Raw genomic sequence first — 15,709 nt, 5'->3', positions numbered from 1 at the left:
TACAGAACACCTATTACTGAGAACATTTACTCTTTAGAACAGCCCTATTCACTTAATCCTTATAGCTTCATTTAATTTCAGTAGTAGCATTTAATTTTCACAAAAGCTCTAAAAGGCACTTAATATTCTGCCTATTTTTACAAATGTAGAAATCAAGTCTCACAGTCACACAACCATTTAAGCAGCGGGACTGGGATTTAAACCCAAGACACTTCAAGTCCAAAGTAAATTTTCTTTTCTCTGTTCTCTAGATACAATTGTCTAAGGCAGTGATCCTCTTTTTTTTTTTTTTCTTCTCTTTACAAACCCTAAGAGGGCTCCTGAATTCCAGAACTCTATTAATTTCCTTGTATCACCAACACACATATGCCATCCTACCACCAGGATGGTCAGGATGGCTGTGCTATTAAGTAAATAAAGACTGATGATATGGAAAAATTCATGTTAGATCATTTCACCCATTTTATAAATTTTTCTTTTATTTGTGTGTGTGTTGTGTGTGTTTAAAATCTGAGTAATGGTTTAATCAATTCAGAGTTGAAATGAATAGAAGCATAGGTGGATCCAGGATCTCTTCCTCTCAACATCATTATTGCTTTGGGGATCTGAAGCTTCTATCATTTAACAGGGCTTTTAAAAGAAAAAGATTACTAATACAAAATTAAGCTCAAGACTGAGTATTTATTTAAAATGATAACAGAAATCACCATAAATTACACATTTAAAAAATATGTAAAGGGACTTCCCTTGTGGTCCAGTGGCTAAGATGCCACGCTCCCAATGCAGGGGGCCCAGGTTCAATCCCTGGTCAGGGAACTTGATCCCACATGCCGCAACTGAGAGTTTGCATGCCACAACTAAAGATTCTGCATGCTGCAACTAAAAGATCCCAAGTGCTGCAACTAACACCTGGTGCAGCCAAATAAATGAATAAATAATTTTAAAAAATTAAAATAAAAATATTTAAATGCCACAAGCATCACAAAATCCAAAAAAATCCACAATATTTTTGTTCCCTACCTGTCTGATAACTCTGTAGATTTTTACTTAATTTGTGGGAGCTCCATGCTTTTGGAATACCTCTTCAAATGACAGAGGTCTTGTAATATTTTCTCCCTAGAGAGTATAAAGATAAATCATTCTTGAAGAAACTGGCACAAGCCTCTTAGATAGCCTCATCCACCAGAGGGCAGACAGCAGAAGCAAGAAGAGTTACAATCCTGCAGCCTGTGGAACAAAAACCACATTCACAGAAAGATAGACAAGATGAAAAGGCAGAGGGCTATGTACCAGATGAAGGAACAAGATAAAACCCCAGAGAAACAACTAAATGAAGTGGAGATAGGCAACCTTCCAGAAAAAGAATTCAGAATAATGATAGTGAAGATGATCCAGGACCTCGGAAAAAGAATGGAGGCAAAGATGGAGAAGATGCAAGAAATGTTTAACAAAGATCTAGAAGAATTAAAAAACAAACAAACAGAGATGACCAATACAATAACTGAAATGAAAACTACACTAGAAGGAATCAATAGCAGAATAACTGAGGCAGAAGAACGGATAAGTGACCTGGAAGACAGAATGGTGGGATTCACTGCTGCGGAACAGAATAAAGAAAAAAAGAATGAAAAGAAATGAAGACAGCCTAAGAGACCTCTGGGACAACATTAAACGCAACAACATTCGCATTATAGGGGTCCCAGAAGGAGAAGAGAGAGAGAAAGGACCAGAGAAAATATTTGAAGAGCTTATAGTCGAAAACTTCCCTAACATGGGAAAGGAAATAGCCACCCAAGTCCAGGAAGTGCAGAGAGTCCCACACAGGATAAACCCAAGGAGAAACACGTCGAGACACACAGTAATCAAACTGGCAAAAATTAAAGACAAAGAAAAATTATTGAAAGCAGCAAGAGAAAAATGACAAATAATATACAAGGGAACTCCCATAAGGTTAACAGCTGATTTCTCAGCAGAAACTCTATAAGCCAGAAGGGAGTGGCATGATATACTTAAAGTGATGAAAGGGAAGAACCTACAACCAAGATTACTCTACCCGGCTAGGATCTCATTCACATTCAATGGAGAAATCAAAAGCTTTACAGACAAGCAAAAGCTAAGAGAATTCAGCACCACTAAACCAGCTCTACAACAAATGCTGAAGGAACTTCTCTAAGTGGGAAACACAAGAGAAGAAAAGGACCTACAAAAACAAACCCAAAGCAATTAAGAAAATGGTAATAGGAACATGCATTTCGATAATTACCTTAAACGTTCGTGGATTAAATGCTCCAACCAAAAGACACAGGCTCGCTGAATGGATACAAAAACAAGACTCATATATGCTGTCTACAAGACACCCACTTCAGACCTAGGGACACATACAGACTGAAAGTGAGGGGATGGAAAAAGATATTCCATGAAAATGGGAATCAAAAGAAAGCTGGAGTAGCAATACTCATATCAGATAAAATAGACTTTAAAATAAAGAATGTTACAAGAGACAAGGAAGGACACTACATAATGATCCAGGGATCAATCCAAGAAGAAGATATAACAATTATAAATATATATGCAACCGACATAGGAGCACCTCAATACATAAGGCAACTGCTAACAACTATAAAAGAGGAAATCGACAGTAACACAGTAATACTGCGGGACTTTACCACCTCACTTACAACAAAGGACAGGTCATCCAAACAGAAAATTAATAAGGAAACACAAGCTTTAAATGACACAATAGACCAGACAGATTTAATTGACATTTATAGGACATTCTGCCCAAAACCAGCAGATTACACTTTCTTCTCAAGTGTGCACAGAATATTCTCCAGGATAGATCACATCTTGGGTCACAAATCAAGCCTCAGTAAATTTAAGAAAATTGAAATCATATCAAGCATCTTTTCTGACCACAACGCTATGAGATTAGAAATCAGTTACAGGGGAAAAAACGTAAAAAACACAAACACATGGAGGCTAAACAATACATTACTAAACAGCCAAGAGATCACTGAAGAAATCAAAGAGGAAATCAAAAAATACCTAGAGACAAATGACAATGAAAACATGATGATCCAAAACCTATGGGAATGCAGCAAAAGCAGTTCTAAGAGGGAAGTTTATAGCTATACAAGCCTACCTCAATAAACAAGAAAAATCTCAAGTAAACAATCTAACCTTACATCTAAAGGAACTAGAGAAAGAAGAACAAGCAAAACCCAAAGTTAGCAGAAGGAAAGAAATCATAAAGATCAGAGCAGAAATAAATGAAATAGAAACAAAGAAAACAATAGCAAAGATCAATAAAACTAAAACCTGGTTCTTTGAGAAGATAAACGAAATTGATAAACCATTAGCCAGACTCATCAAGAAAAAGAGGGAGAGGACTCAAGTCAGTAAAATTAGAAATGAAAAAGGAGAAGTTACAACAGACACTGCAGAAATACAAAGCATCCTAAGAGACTACTACAAGCAACTTTATGCCAACAAAATGGACAACCTGGAAGAGACGGACAAATTCTTAGAAAGGTATAACCTTCCAAGACTGAACCAGGAAGAAATAGAACATATGAACAGACCAATCACAAGTAATGAAATTGAAACTGTGAATAAAAATCTTCCAACAAACAAAAGTCCAGGACCAGATGGCTTCACAGGTAAATTCTAACAAACATTTAGAGAAGAGCTAACACCCACCCTTCTCAAACTCTTCCAAAAAATTGCAGAGGAAGGAAAACTCTCAAATTCATTCTATGAGGCCACCATCACCCTTATACCAAAACCAGACAAAGATACTACAAAAAAAGAAAATTACAGACCAATATCACTGATGAATATAGATGCAAAAATCCTCAACAAAATACTAGCAAACAGAATCCAACAACTCATTAAAAGGATCATACACCATGATCAAGTAGGATTTATCCCAGAGATGCAAGGATTCTTCCATATACGCAAATCAATCAATGTGATACACCATATTAACAAATAGAAGGATAAAAACCATATGATCATCTCAATAGATGCAGAAAAGGCTTTTGACAAAATTCAACACCCGTTTATGATAAAAACTCTCCAGAAAGTGGGCATAGAGGGAACCTACTTCAACATAATAAAGGCCATATACGACAAACCCACAGCAAACATCATTCTCAATGGTGAAAAACTGAAAGCATTTCCTCTAAGATCAGGAACGAGACAAGGATGTCCACTCTCACCACTATTATTCAACATAGTTTTGGAAGTCCTAGCCATGGCAATCAGGGAAGAAAAAGAAATAAAAGGAATACAAATTGGAAAAGAAGAAGTAAAACTGTCACTGTTTGCAGATGACATGATATTATACATAGTGAATCCTAAAGATGCTACCAGAAAACTACTAGAGCTAATCAATGAATTTGGTAAAGTCGCAGGATACAAAATTAATGCACAGAAATCTCTTGCATTCCTATACACTAATGATGAAAAATCTGAAAGAGAAATTAAGGAAACACTCCCATTTACCATTGCAACAAAAAGAATAAAATACCTAGGAATAAACCTACCAAGGGAGAAAAAAGGCCTGTATACAGAAAACTATAAGACACTGATGAAAGAAATTAAAGATGATACAAACAGATGGAGAGATATACCATGTTCTTGGATTGGAAGAATCAATATTGTGAAAATGAGTGTACTACCCAAAGCAATCTACAGATTCAATGCAATCCCTATCAAATTACCAATGGCATTTTTTATGGAACTAGAACAAAAAATCTTAAATTTGTATGGAGACACAAAAGACCCCAAATAGCCAAAGCAGTCTTGAGGGAAAAAAACAGAACTGGAGGAATCAGACTCCCTGACTTCAGACTATACTACAAAGCTACAGTAATCAAGACAATATGGTACTGGCACAACAACAGAAATATAGATCAATGGAATAGGATAGAAAACCCGGAGATAAACCCACGCACCTATGGTCAACTAATCTATGACAAAGAAGGCAAGGATATACAACAGAGAAAAGACAGTCTCTTCAATAAGTGGTGCTGGGAAAACTGGACAGCTACATGTAAAAGAATGAAATTAGAACACTCCCTAACACCATACACAAAAATAAACTCAAAATAGATTAGAGACCTAAATGTAAGACTAGACACTATAAAACTCTTAGAGGAAAACATAGGAAGAACACTCTTTGACATAAATCACAGCAAGATCTTTTTTGATCCACCTCCTAGAGTAATGGAAATAAAAAGAAAAATAAACAAATGGCACCTAATGAAACTTAAAAGCTTTTGCAAAACAAAGGAAACTACAAACAAGACAAAAAGACAACCCTCAGAATGGGGGAATATATTTGCAAACGAATCAACGGACAAAGGATTGATCTCCAAAATATATAAACAGCTCATGCAGCTCATTATTAAAAAAACAAACAACCGAATCCAAAAATGGGCAGAAGACCTAAATAGACATTTCTCCAAAGAAGACATACAGATGGCCACGAAGCACATGAAAAACTGCTCAACATCCCTGATTATTAGAGAAATGCAAATCAAAACTACAATGAGGTATCACCTCACACCATTTAGAATGGGCTTCATCAGAAAATCTACAAACAACAAATGCTGAAGGGGGTGTGGAGAAAAGGGAACCCTCTTGTACTGTTGGTGGGAATGTAAATTGATACAGCCACTATGGAGAATAGTATGGAGGTTCCTTATAAAACTAAAAATAGAATTACCATATGACCCAGCAATCCCACTACTGGACATATACCCAGAGAAAACCATAATTCAAAAAGACACATGCACCCCAATGTTCATTGCAGCACTATTTACAATAGCCAAGTCATGGAAGCAACCTAAATGCCCATTGACAGACGAATGGATAAGGAAGATGTGGTACATATATACATGGAATATTACTCAGCCATAAAAAGGAACGAAATTGGGTCATTTGTAGAGACGTGGATGGATCTAGAGACTGTCATACAGAATGAAGTAAATCAGAAAGAGAAAAACAAATATCGTATATTAATGCATATATGTGGAACCTAGAAAAAATGGTACAGATGAACCGGTTTGCAGGGCAGAAATTGAGACACAGATGTAGAGAACAAACTTATGGACACCAGGGGGGAAAGCGGCGGTGGGTGGGAGTGGTGGTGTGATGAATTGGGAGATTGGGATTGACATGTATACACTGAAAAAAAAAAAAAAACCAGATAAATCATTCTTTCCTGTAACATGGTTGATCAAATTTGTTTATTAATAATTTAGAAGAGTTTCTGTGTGCTTCACAGCTCATTATTGGTACCATCACATGGATGTTTGGGATTATAGTCAAATTTTGGAAACTTCACCCAAATTTTTGTCATCTATACGATTTCAGACCTTTTCCAGTTTTTTTGTTGTTTAGTGCCTAGTCTTAAAGGTTTTGAATTGATGGTGCTCACTGTTAACTATTTTGTTGGCAATGTCCTCGTTGTAGTGGTGTATTATGAAGTACATCTTTGTCAATATGCATATTCCTGTCAAATCATAAAGAAATGAAAATATTTTTTCAAATATGTTCAGATAACTCACTCTTCCTCATTAATTGGATCATTAAATAATCCAAGAGCCTATGTATTATTTCTATTAGTAATTAATCTCTTCCTGTTAATGATTTATACCTTTGGAATAATTTTCTTTTTTTCATTACAATTCACTTTAGATGTCAGAATAATTTCAATGGACTTCATATACAAATATATGAAAAATAATTTTATTGTGTGGTACAAAACCACAATCGTATACATTGCATCTTCATGTGTATTCCCAATAGGAAAGAACTTCATTTTGAGTAGGTGTTAATGAATACTGAATCCTTTGTTTGTAGAGAATGGACCTGAGGACACGGGGAGGGGGAAGGGTAAGCTGGGACAAAGTGAGAAAGTGGCATGGACATATATACACTACCAAATGTAAAATAGATAGCTAGTGGGAAGCAGCCGCATAGCACAGGGAGATCAGCTCAGTGCTTTGTGTCCACCTAGAAGGGTGGGATAGGGAGGGTGGGAGGGAGAAGGAAGAGGGAGGGGATATGGGCATATATGTATATGTATAGCTGATTCACTTTGTTATAAAGCAGAAACTAACACACCATTGTAAAGCAATTATACTCCAATAAAGAAGTTAAAAAAAAATTGATTGGAAAGAATCTTCTACAATCTTCTGGCTCCATTTCAAACCTTTATTTTCCTCCACTAAGGTCATAGAATACATGCATATTGTGATACAACATTTAGGTCTGCCACTTTATGTGATGACAACCAGATGAGCTTCCACAGTGGGCTGTGGGAATGTCCCTGAAAGCCACTCCTACAAAAGGATGGCTACAAATATTTATACATAAAGTGACCGGGAATCACATCAATACATCCCGTTAAACACAAACCAATATATTTCCAACTGTACTTGCCTTAGCTGGGCCCCCCAAAATGCTTGGAGCCACCCTGATGCCACCTGATAAGAGGGCAAGTCAGAGTAGAAAGAGAGGGCAGTCTGACCTATTATGACTAAAATATCTGACTTTTACAAATTTTGCCAAAACATATGACAAGTGAATGCATTGCTAGGGTTCCTCCTAACAAATGGGGGCACCAAAGCTTAACTTTTATCAACTTCATGATAAATCCACCTGTGGACTTTGGGGAGGGGATTTGGGGGCATTGATATTTGGAGAACGAGGACAGGCCTGTGGAAAGCGCAGGTGCAATTGTGGTTCTGCTACTTGGCTCAAATACTCTTCGTGATTCTCTAGCCTGAGGATGTCGGATTTTCCAGCTCCGTGACATGGGTCTAGTGTGAGAATCCAATCAGAAGCTGCCCTTGACTAAATAAAGTAAGAAAAAATTGCCTTTCCCATCTTTCATCCTTCCCCCCCACCCCCCACCTTTAGCTTCTGCATCGTTCACTTTTCCTTTATCTTGTTCAGCCATATAGTCTCCTCTAAAAATTTCTTCTCTCCCATAAAAGTTTGTTTTTGGTAAGGATTTGGCTATCTCATTCATTCATTCACTCATTCACAAACATTTTTGTTACATGTACTATGGATTGGGGACCATTTAGTTACAAGGGACAAAGCAATGAACAAGACAAAAATATACCTGGCCTCACAAAGCTTATACTCTAGAGCCAGTGGAATAGAAAGTAAACTAAAGTCCACTTCAGAGCAGCCTAGTTTTTAGTACCATATTAGTACTCTCATGGAAATTTCCATCTGAGGCCTTTTATCTCGTTGTCAAGGGACTGTCTTTATTCCTAAGTTAACATAATTTCAAACATCAGAGATTTCAGGGAGGTATTTTAGATGGGAAGGGAACACTTTTCAATTCCTTAAAGCCTTCCACTTTTATTTATGCCCAAAATGGGCCTTGGCTTCCATAAATTTGATTGACCCTCTTCCAGCCCATGCCCCATCCACTAGGAACTGTATTTTTATTTTCAGAGCCTCTAGAACAGTCTCTGGTCTCTCGACCAGGGCATCTTGAGGGCCATTTTAAACTGTACAGTAGGATGTACTGCTTTATCCTCTTCAACAAGTCCTATGCTAAGGTTGAGTATGGCCGTGATAGATATCTGTTTCTAAGACTTTGGACCATTTTACCTGGTCGTATTCATACTGTCCTGAGTGGTGACAAGGCTTTAAATTCAGTGGTACATTACTTCATAAATTAATCATTTTCACTGTAGAGAAAGCCATTTTGTTATATTTCAATGCAGTTTCTCTTCTTTTTATCCGTTAGTCAATATTACATTCTTTATACAGGCAAATGCTTTGTCTTTGTCATTAGTACTGTTTGGAAGTTTCTAGTTTTTGACAACTTGTATTAGCTTAGATTTACTTATGTGCAACAGAAAACTCCAGCCAGCTTATAAAACAAGTATAGCTCATATAACTGAATTCCAGAGGTACCTGAGGCTTTGAGGTTGATGGGGTCTTTTGGCTCTGGCTGGATTTCCCTGCAATTCTCTTAGCTCTGTCCTCTTCCCCTCGTAACCTCATCCTCAGCCTGGTAGCAAGACAGCTGTAGCAGTTTGCCTCACATCCAGGAATAGTAATGTCCGGAGAGACTTCCCATGGCAGTCATCTAAAGAACAAGGATATTTTCCCCAGAGGCTCTCAGAAAGTCTCTCCTTTTGCCTTGTTGGCTCAATCATACGATCATTTCTGAACAAACCCCTGGCAAGGGGTTGAGATTAGCCATGCCCAGGAGTAAGTGGTGGTGAGAAGCTGGGTTTTGATTAGCTTCCCCTGAGGCCCCTGGGCTTCCCGGGGAGACAGAACCTAACAGGCAGGAGGAAATAGGAACAGATGCTGGGTAGGCGAAGGGCAATATCACTCTGCTACTTTGCAAGTAATTCTAGTTGCCCCAGTTATATTTTGATTTCTGAACTTATTTCTCCAGCTTCCAGGTAATAAGACCAGGCTCATCCATGACAGGTGATGACCGTTAAAAAAGTTAAGATTATGTCCATTATCTTTTGTTTAAAAAAACAAGGATGTAGAAAACAAATTTATGGTTACCAAAGGGGAAGGGGGTGGATAAATTGGGAGTTTGGGATTAACATATACACACTACTATATACAAAATAGATAAACAAGGACCTACTTATAGCACAGGGAACTCTACTCAATATTTTGTAATAAGCTATAACGAAAAAGAATCTGAAAAAGAATATGTATATAATATATATATACATATATATATAACTGAATCACTTTGCTGTACACCTAAAACTAATACAACATTGTAAATCAACTATACTTCAATAAAAATTAATTAATTAATTTAAAAACCAATGATAGATATAGTACATAACTAAAATAAATAGCTTTTTTTAGCTAAAGAGTTAAATTTCAGTTTTTGAAAATAGTCCATAGGCCTTAACTGCCAAAGTTTCTATGGAAAGTTTGCAGAGATTTTACTGAGTAATCTTGCCACATAGAAAGAAACTCCCCCAATCCCACCCCAGCATGTACATAATGAGGTCACTGGTTTCACCTGCATCTTGGTATGTCTTGAGCCACTGAAGGGCTAGGTCATACTCTCTGGTCCCTGCTTTCCTCCTTCAGAGGCATTTTCTTTCTGAATCAAATCTCAGGTGGCTCCTAAAATTTCAAGGAGATTTGCTGTTCTCCCTCTGTTTTCTTTAAGAGGTAGGGCAGAAATGGGATATGCAGAAATCCTTAATTTTATGTAAATGGCCTACCTTTCCATCTTTCCTTGGGGTGTTATAAAAATTAGTGTTCTAAAAACATTTTTACAAAGTGCTCCCTTGAGATGCAAAGAACGTACTATCAGCCCAGCAGGTTCTCTACAAAAGCTTTTAAGTGGAAGGAGGGAGGAAGGAAAAGTCATACACATGCCTCTGGCATTTTTTCAGATTTTTGGGAATTAAAGAAATATATATCATTATAGAAATTATTTTGGCTTATCACCATGAACTAGTTCACAGACTGGCCTGCATTCACTTTTCCTATTTGGCTGGCTGTTGACTTAAACAGGACACCTCCCTGGGAAAGGTTAGTACTTCAGAGTGGTGTTTGTTGAAAGTGACAAAGTGATAAACCGGGTTTGTATTTACTCTGTTATTACTGAGGATACTTTTAACATCCTTTTGAGGTGCTAATAGTCCTTCCTGAGGAGAATTATGCAAACAAACAAACCATTAATTAAATCAAGAGCAGCAGCGGTCCCCATAGAACTACACTATGCAGATTTGCTGATCAGGACGGACTTGACGCAGGCAGTGGCCTTTGCTGCAGAGATGCTCCCAGGGGCCGGCTCTCTGTGCATTTGTGCACTTCCAGGAAGGACTACAGGGGCCTGGTGTCCACTCAGCCCTTGGGAACCTCAGAGCTCCCTCCCTTGAGCACTCTGGACATATTGCTCCAACTCACCTGGGAAGAGCAACTACAGATCCTAGTGACTAAACACAGGGACTCAGGAAGGCAAGATAGAATTTTCCAGAGACTCTATGGATTCCTAAATTGTTAGAGTTCCTGTATGGCTTACAACTCTCTACAGTGGTGGAAGACGTTTTATTGCATTAAAACCCAAAAGCGATATATGTGGAATCTACAAAATATGACAAACTAGTGAATATAACATAAAAGAAGCAGACTCACAGGTACAAAAAACAAACTAGTGGTTACCAGTGGTTACAAAAAACCAAACTAGTGGGGAGGGGGGGAGGGGCAACATAGGGGTGGGGGAGTGAAGGTACAAACTATTGGGCATAAGATAGGCTCAAGGATGTATTGTGCAACACGGGGAATATAGCCAATATTTTTTAATAACTATAAGTGGAAAGTAACCTTTAAAAATTGTATAAAAATAAATTTAAAAGATTAATTTTTTTTTTAAAGCAGGAAAACGAAAAACAAAAAAACCAAACCACCGAAAGCCAAAGGGATGATATGCTGTCCTATACCTGAAGTCTTGCTTGGCTGAGTGCATTTCACCTACTGACTGCTGTGGTCATAGGAGCTATCATCTATAAATATGGCGTGGCCATTGCTATTACTGGGCAATTAATGTTAATTCTGGCCCAAGCTGGGCCTCACAGCACGTGTGCCGATGCTGGGCACATGCCGTGAGGGACCCTGCTCTTTCTTGGCCCCAGACGTGCTCAGTTTTATCCACGGCCCAAACCGGCCCTGGCATTCCTTGATGCGTTATTGCGCTGGCAGTTTCCATCTTGCTGGCTGCCTGCTTTTCCTGTTGGGTAATTTTCAGCGGCACAGCTGCTGACAGACATTGTGTCGCACATGACATTTTTTTCTCTCTAGCTCTAGGTTTTTATCTCCCAAGAGTAATCCCAGTTTGCCTTTTTTCTGCCCAAGCTTTCAATTGCTTAGGTCATTCTTTTTCTCCCTTTCCTCCCTAGAATGTCCCTCAGTGCTGTGATTCACCCTTTCCAAAGTTCCTTTTGCAAAGTGCTTTCCTACACAAAACCTCATGACTCCCATGTCTTGAGCTGGACCCCTGTGAGGTCCTGTGCCCTTGGCTCTGCTCCATCCCTGCCACCATCCAGCCATGAGTAGATGCAAGAAGGCCCTGCCTCTTCCCAAGGAGCGTGATAAGGAAGGTGACATGGAGCCACTCTCCGAGCCCCCAGCTGTCTTATTAGCTTGGGGAGGTCTAAGATGCCACTGCTGGAGATATACTCCTTTGGCCTGATTAAGGCATTTTTTCCTGGTTAAAGTAAATCTTCCTAAGAGGGGTCACTCAGTGTAAATGAGTCGTCTGGGTCTCCTCAGGAGAGGGTTCTGAAGAGGTAAAAGATGTCAGAGGAACTTTATGGTTTAAGTTCTGGAGTGGGGCAGGGTGGGAATAAGGCTGGGGGAGACGGATGGCATAGGCAGGAAGCAGATGCTCCCCACCCATGAGTCCCATCTGCCTCCCCGCTTTGGTCAGGGCCAGTCCAGCCTTGGTGCATCAGCTGCCAGGATGGAGCAGGGTCTCAAGACTCAGTGCAGGGTGAGCGAGCCCTGGGCCCTGATTGACCTCAAGACACTGGGCTTCGGTAGGATTCCTGGATTCTACAAAATAACCAGTTAACCCAATAAAAGAAAGTGGGCTCTCTGGTCTTGGGGGTTGATTTTACTTCAGTTCTCTTTATTAAACCGATCGGTTGTTCTTGGAACTGACCACGTGTGTCACTGAGCAGCCTGCTGCTTTGCTGAAGAATCACAAATGAACGCCATGACCGGTTCTTTTGTTCTTGTGTAACCACAGCCTTTAAAAACCAGTCTCTCTTCAGGTACAAGCAAGGCCTCTGGGAATATGGCCTAGGAGCTAAGAATGCCATTTCTGGGGTCACAGAGGCCTGGGTCCAATTCCTGAAGCCACCCTTCGTTAGCTGTGAGGGAACTCCATGCCCTAATCTTTTCATCTGCAAATGTGGGTAATAGTTACAACTATCTTATGGGTTTCTTTAAGGACATGAAGGACTGTCACAGTGCCTGGCAAATACTAAGCGTTCAATAGAGGCCAGCTGCTATTTTTGATAGTAGTATAGGGCCAGCAGACCAGTTACTTAATAACTAATATCTTGACAATCAGGAAGACTTACAGCTTCTTCCCAAAGAACCTAATTTATCCCCAGAGAGTAGTATCCAGGGAAGAAGACACATCTGCAGGCTTCCTCATTCAGCTGTGTATAAGGGTAGGGGCAGGAAGAAAAAGGCCCCTCTCCTCTGGGTCCTGCAAACCTCCAGTGAACATGGAGAAAGCAACACCCACATCAAGTGTGGCCTTCTGGGGGAAGGAGCAAGGACTGGGGAATTTGGAGAACTCCGAACCTGACTGATTCCCAGTCCATTACCATCAGGAAAATGATTTCTGTCTACAATGCACATATAGGAACGGCCTCAGTGTGTGTACACGCACACACACCTCCACTCCAGGTTAGAACACCAGCACACTGGACGTGTTTTTTCTCGTCTTCCTTCTCATCTCCTGCATCCTTTGCAGTCCATTCGGGCATAATTATTATTGCTTTGCTGGCTCAGTTCTGCAGCTCTCTAGAGTGGAGCAGATGTCAACAGCTCCGAAAGATCCCATGCTATTACATAGCAGAACAAATGAGGATGTCAAAAAAGGCTCTTCAGTCTAACAAGAAAACAGAGGAAAGAGACAAAAAGAATAAAGCCTTCAGAGACCAGCAGACTTGCTCTGATTAGATCTTATGCTAACATGATGCCCACTCTGCGTACTAAGAGTGATTTAATATGTTTAAATGATACAGGAGAAATACAGAAATACGTCTCGGGGGAAAAAAGGGAGAAAAGAGAATTTCTTCCCTGCCAGGCATGATTAAGATGGTGTGGGCATCCTACGAAAATGCGACTGGAGCATGAGACCAGTGCAAGCCCAAGTGTATTTACCTACAATGCCTGACGTCGTCTCATTACACAGGGCAGTGACTGCTTTCTCCACCAGCAGGTAAGCGATAGGAGCTGCTCTGATAGATTAGCTGGCTAGGGGCTTGACAAAATATCAGCCTCACTGCTGGACCATTGTTTCTTCTCTTAATATGGGAGGCTATACTTTTAAAAACATTTTATATATGGGGCCACAGGTCCACAAATCTTAATTATCCAGGACAAAGATGAAAAATACTCTAGATTTTTGGACGTCTTGGAGAGGGAAATCTCTCAGTAATCAAACAGTTGCTCCAAAGTCCATGAATTATAGATCATATAAAGTAATTTACTGATTGAATATATCTTCAGTTCCTTGCTCTGAACCTATTTACTCATCTTCGATTTATAATTATTACCATTAATGTAATAGTTCCATTTCACCAGACCATGGCAGAATAGAGAACATCTCAGAGCTATATGAGAGGCTGTCTCTTAGGCTTAAGTCCTCAGTTTTGTCTACCAAATAAAATATAATTCTTAAAAAAAAAAAAAAACATCATTTACAAAGGCTGACTTTGGGAAAGGGATGAGGAAGTGAAAGGCTGTTAGGTATGTATGAAATTCTGACAGTATCAAAATGTATCTGATAAGTTGACAGTAGTAAAAGGGCACAAATACCACAATGAAGTAGAGAGAGTACAGAGTATTATATACTTTTTTTGGTCTCCTTAGTTGTTCTTATACCTTCCGCAATGGATCTGAGGCAGCTGTCTAGGGACTTTTGTTATATAGGTAAAGAGTAGCACATACTTCAAAAATCCTTGAGGAATAATAGTTAAAAAAAAATAAGGTAGCTCCCTGGAGGGGAGTGTTTATCAGTGTTCATGGTTGAAATGCAAGAAATTGAAAACCCCAGGACATTCCCCTGTGCCTGAAAATGCCCAGGCTCTTCAGTCCAGATGTTAGGACTTGTCTAGAAGCACAGAACCCTCAGTGGGACGAGAATTCAGAAGTCACCTGGTCCCGTGATGGCTCCTGGCAAGTGATCAGTCGGCCTGTGCTTGATGACATCTAGTGACACTCCCTCGTTAGATGTCAGTCCATTGTCAGAGCGCTGTCATTATTAGAAAGTTCATGCTCGTTTGAGCCTGAATATACGCCTTTGTATCTGCACCCCCAACGGCCATGGCTGTGTCCTCCAGGACCTGAGGGAGGGACAATCTAAACCTATTACACATGGGAGGACAGGGGTCATGGCCCAGCCCCGAGTCTTTTCCCATTTTGTATGTGATATGATTTCAAGTCCTCAACTCCTTCAGCTTATAAATGTTCACTTTTATAAGGTGAACTGATATACCAAAACCTAGCACTAGTGTCTAGCTAAAGGGACTAAAGGCAGCCTGGCGTAGTGGTTTAGCACACTCTGTGGGGTCACAACACCCACGTCCCCATCCTGGCTCTCGTATGTGACTTTGGACATACTACTTCATCTCAGCTTTGGTTCCCTTATCTATAAAATGGGGTTATAATAGCCCCTCAAAGGCCAGTAGTGAGAATAAATGAGAGAATCCATGTAAAGATGTTTACCATACAATGAGCACTCCGCAAATAGGAGCCATCAATTTGGAGTAACAAAGGATATTGCCTCCGTTATATTCTACCCACACTTCCATTATAGTCTAAGTTTACAGTGCACTAGTGATTCATTTTGAGCTTACAATCAATTGAAACATCTCTATCATTTCCACACAGGCTACTATCAAAGCACATCTCTCCCATCTGCTGCTTATTCCATCTTATT

This window comes from Balaenoptera musculus, chromosome 1 (assembly GCF_009873245.2).
Source record: "Balaenoptera musculus isolate JJ_BM4_2016_0621 chromosome 1, mBalMus1.pri.v3, whole genome shotgun sequence".
In the NCBI taxonomy this organism is placed as follows: Eukaryota; Metazoa; Chordata; class Mammalia; order Artiodactyla; family Balaenopteridae; genus Balaenoptera; species Balaenoptera musculus.
Note: the sequence above shows the minus strand (reverse complement) of the source record.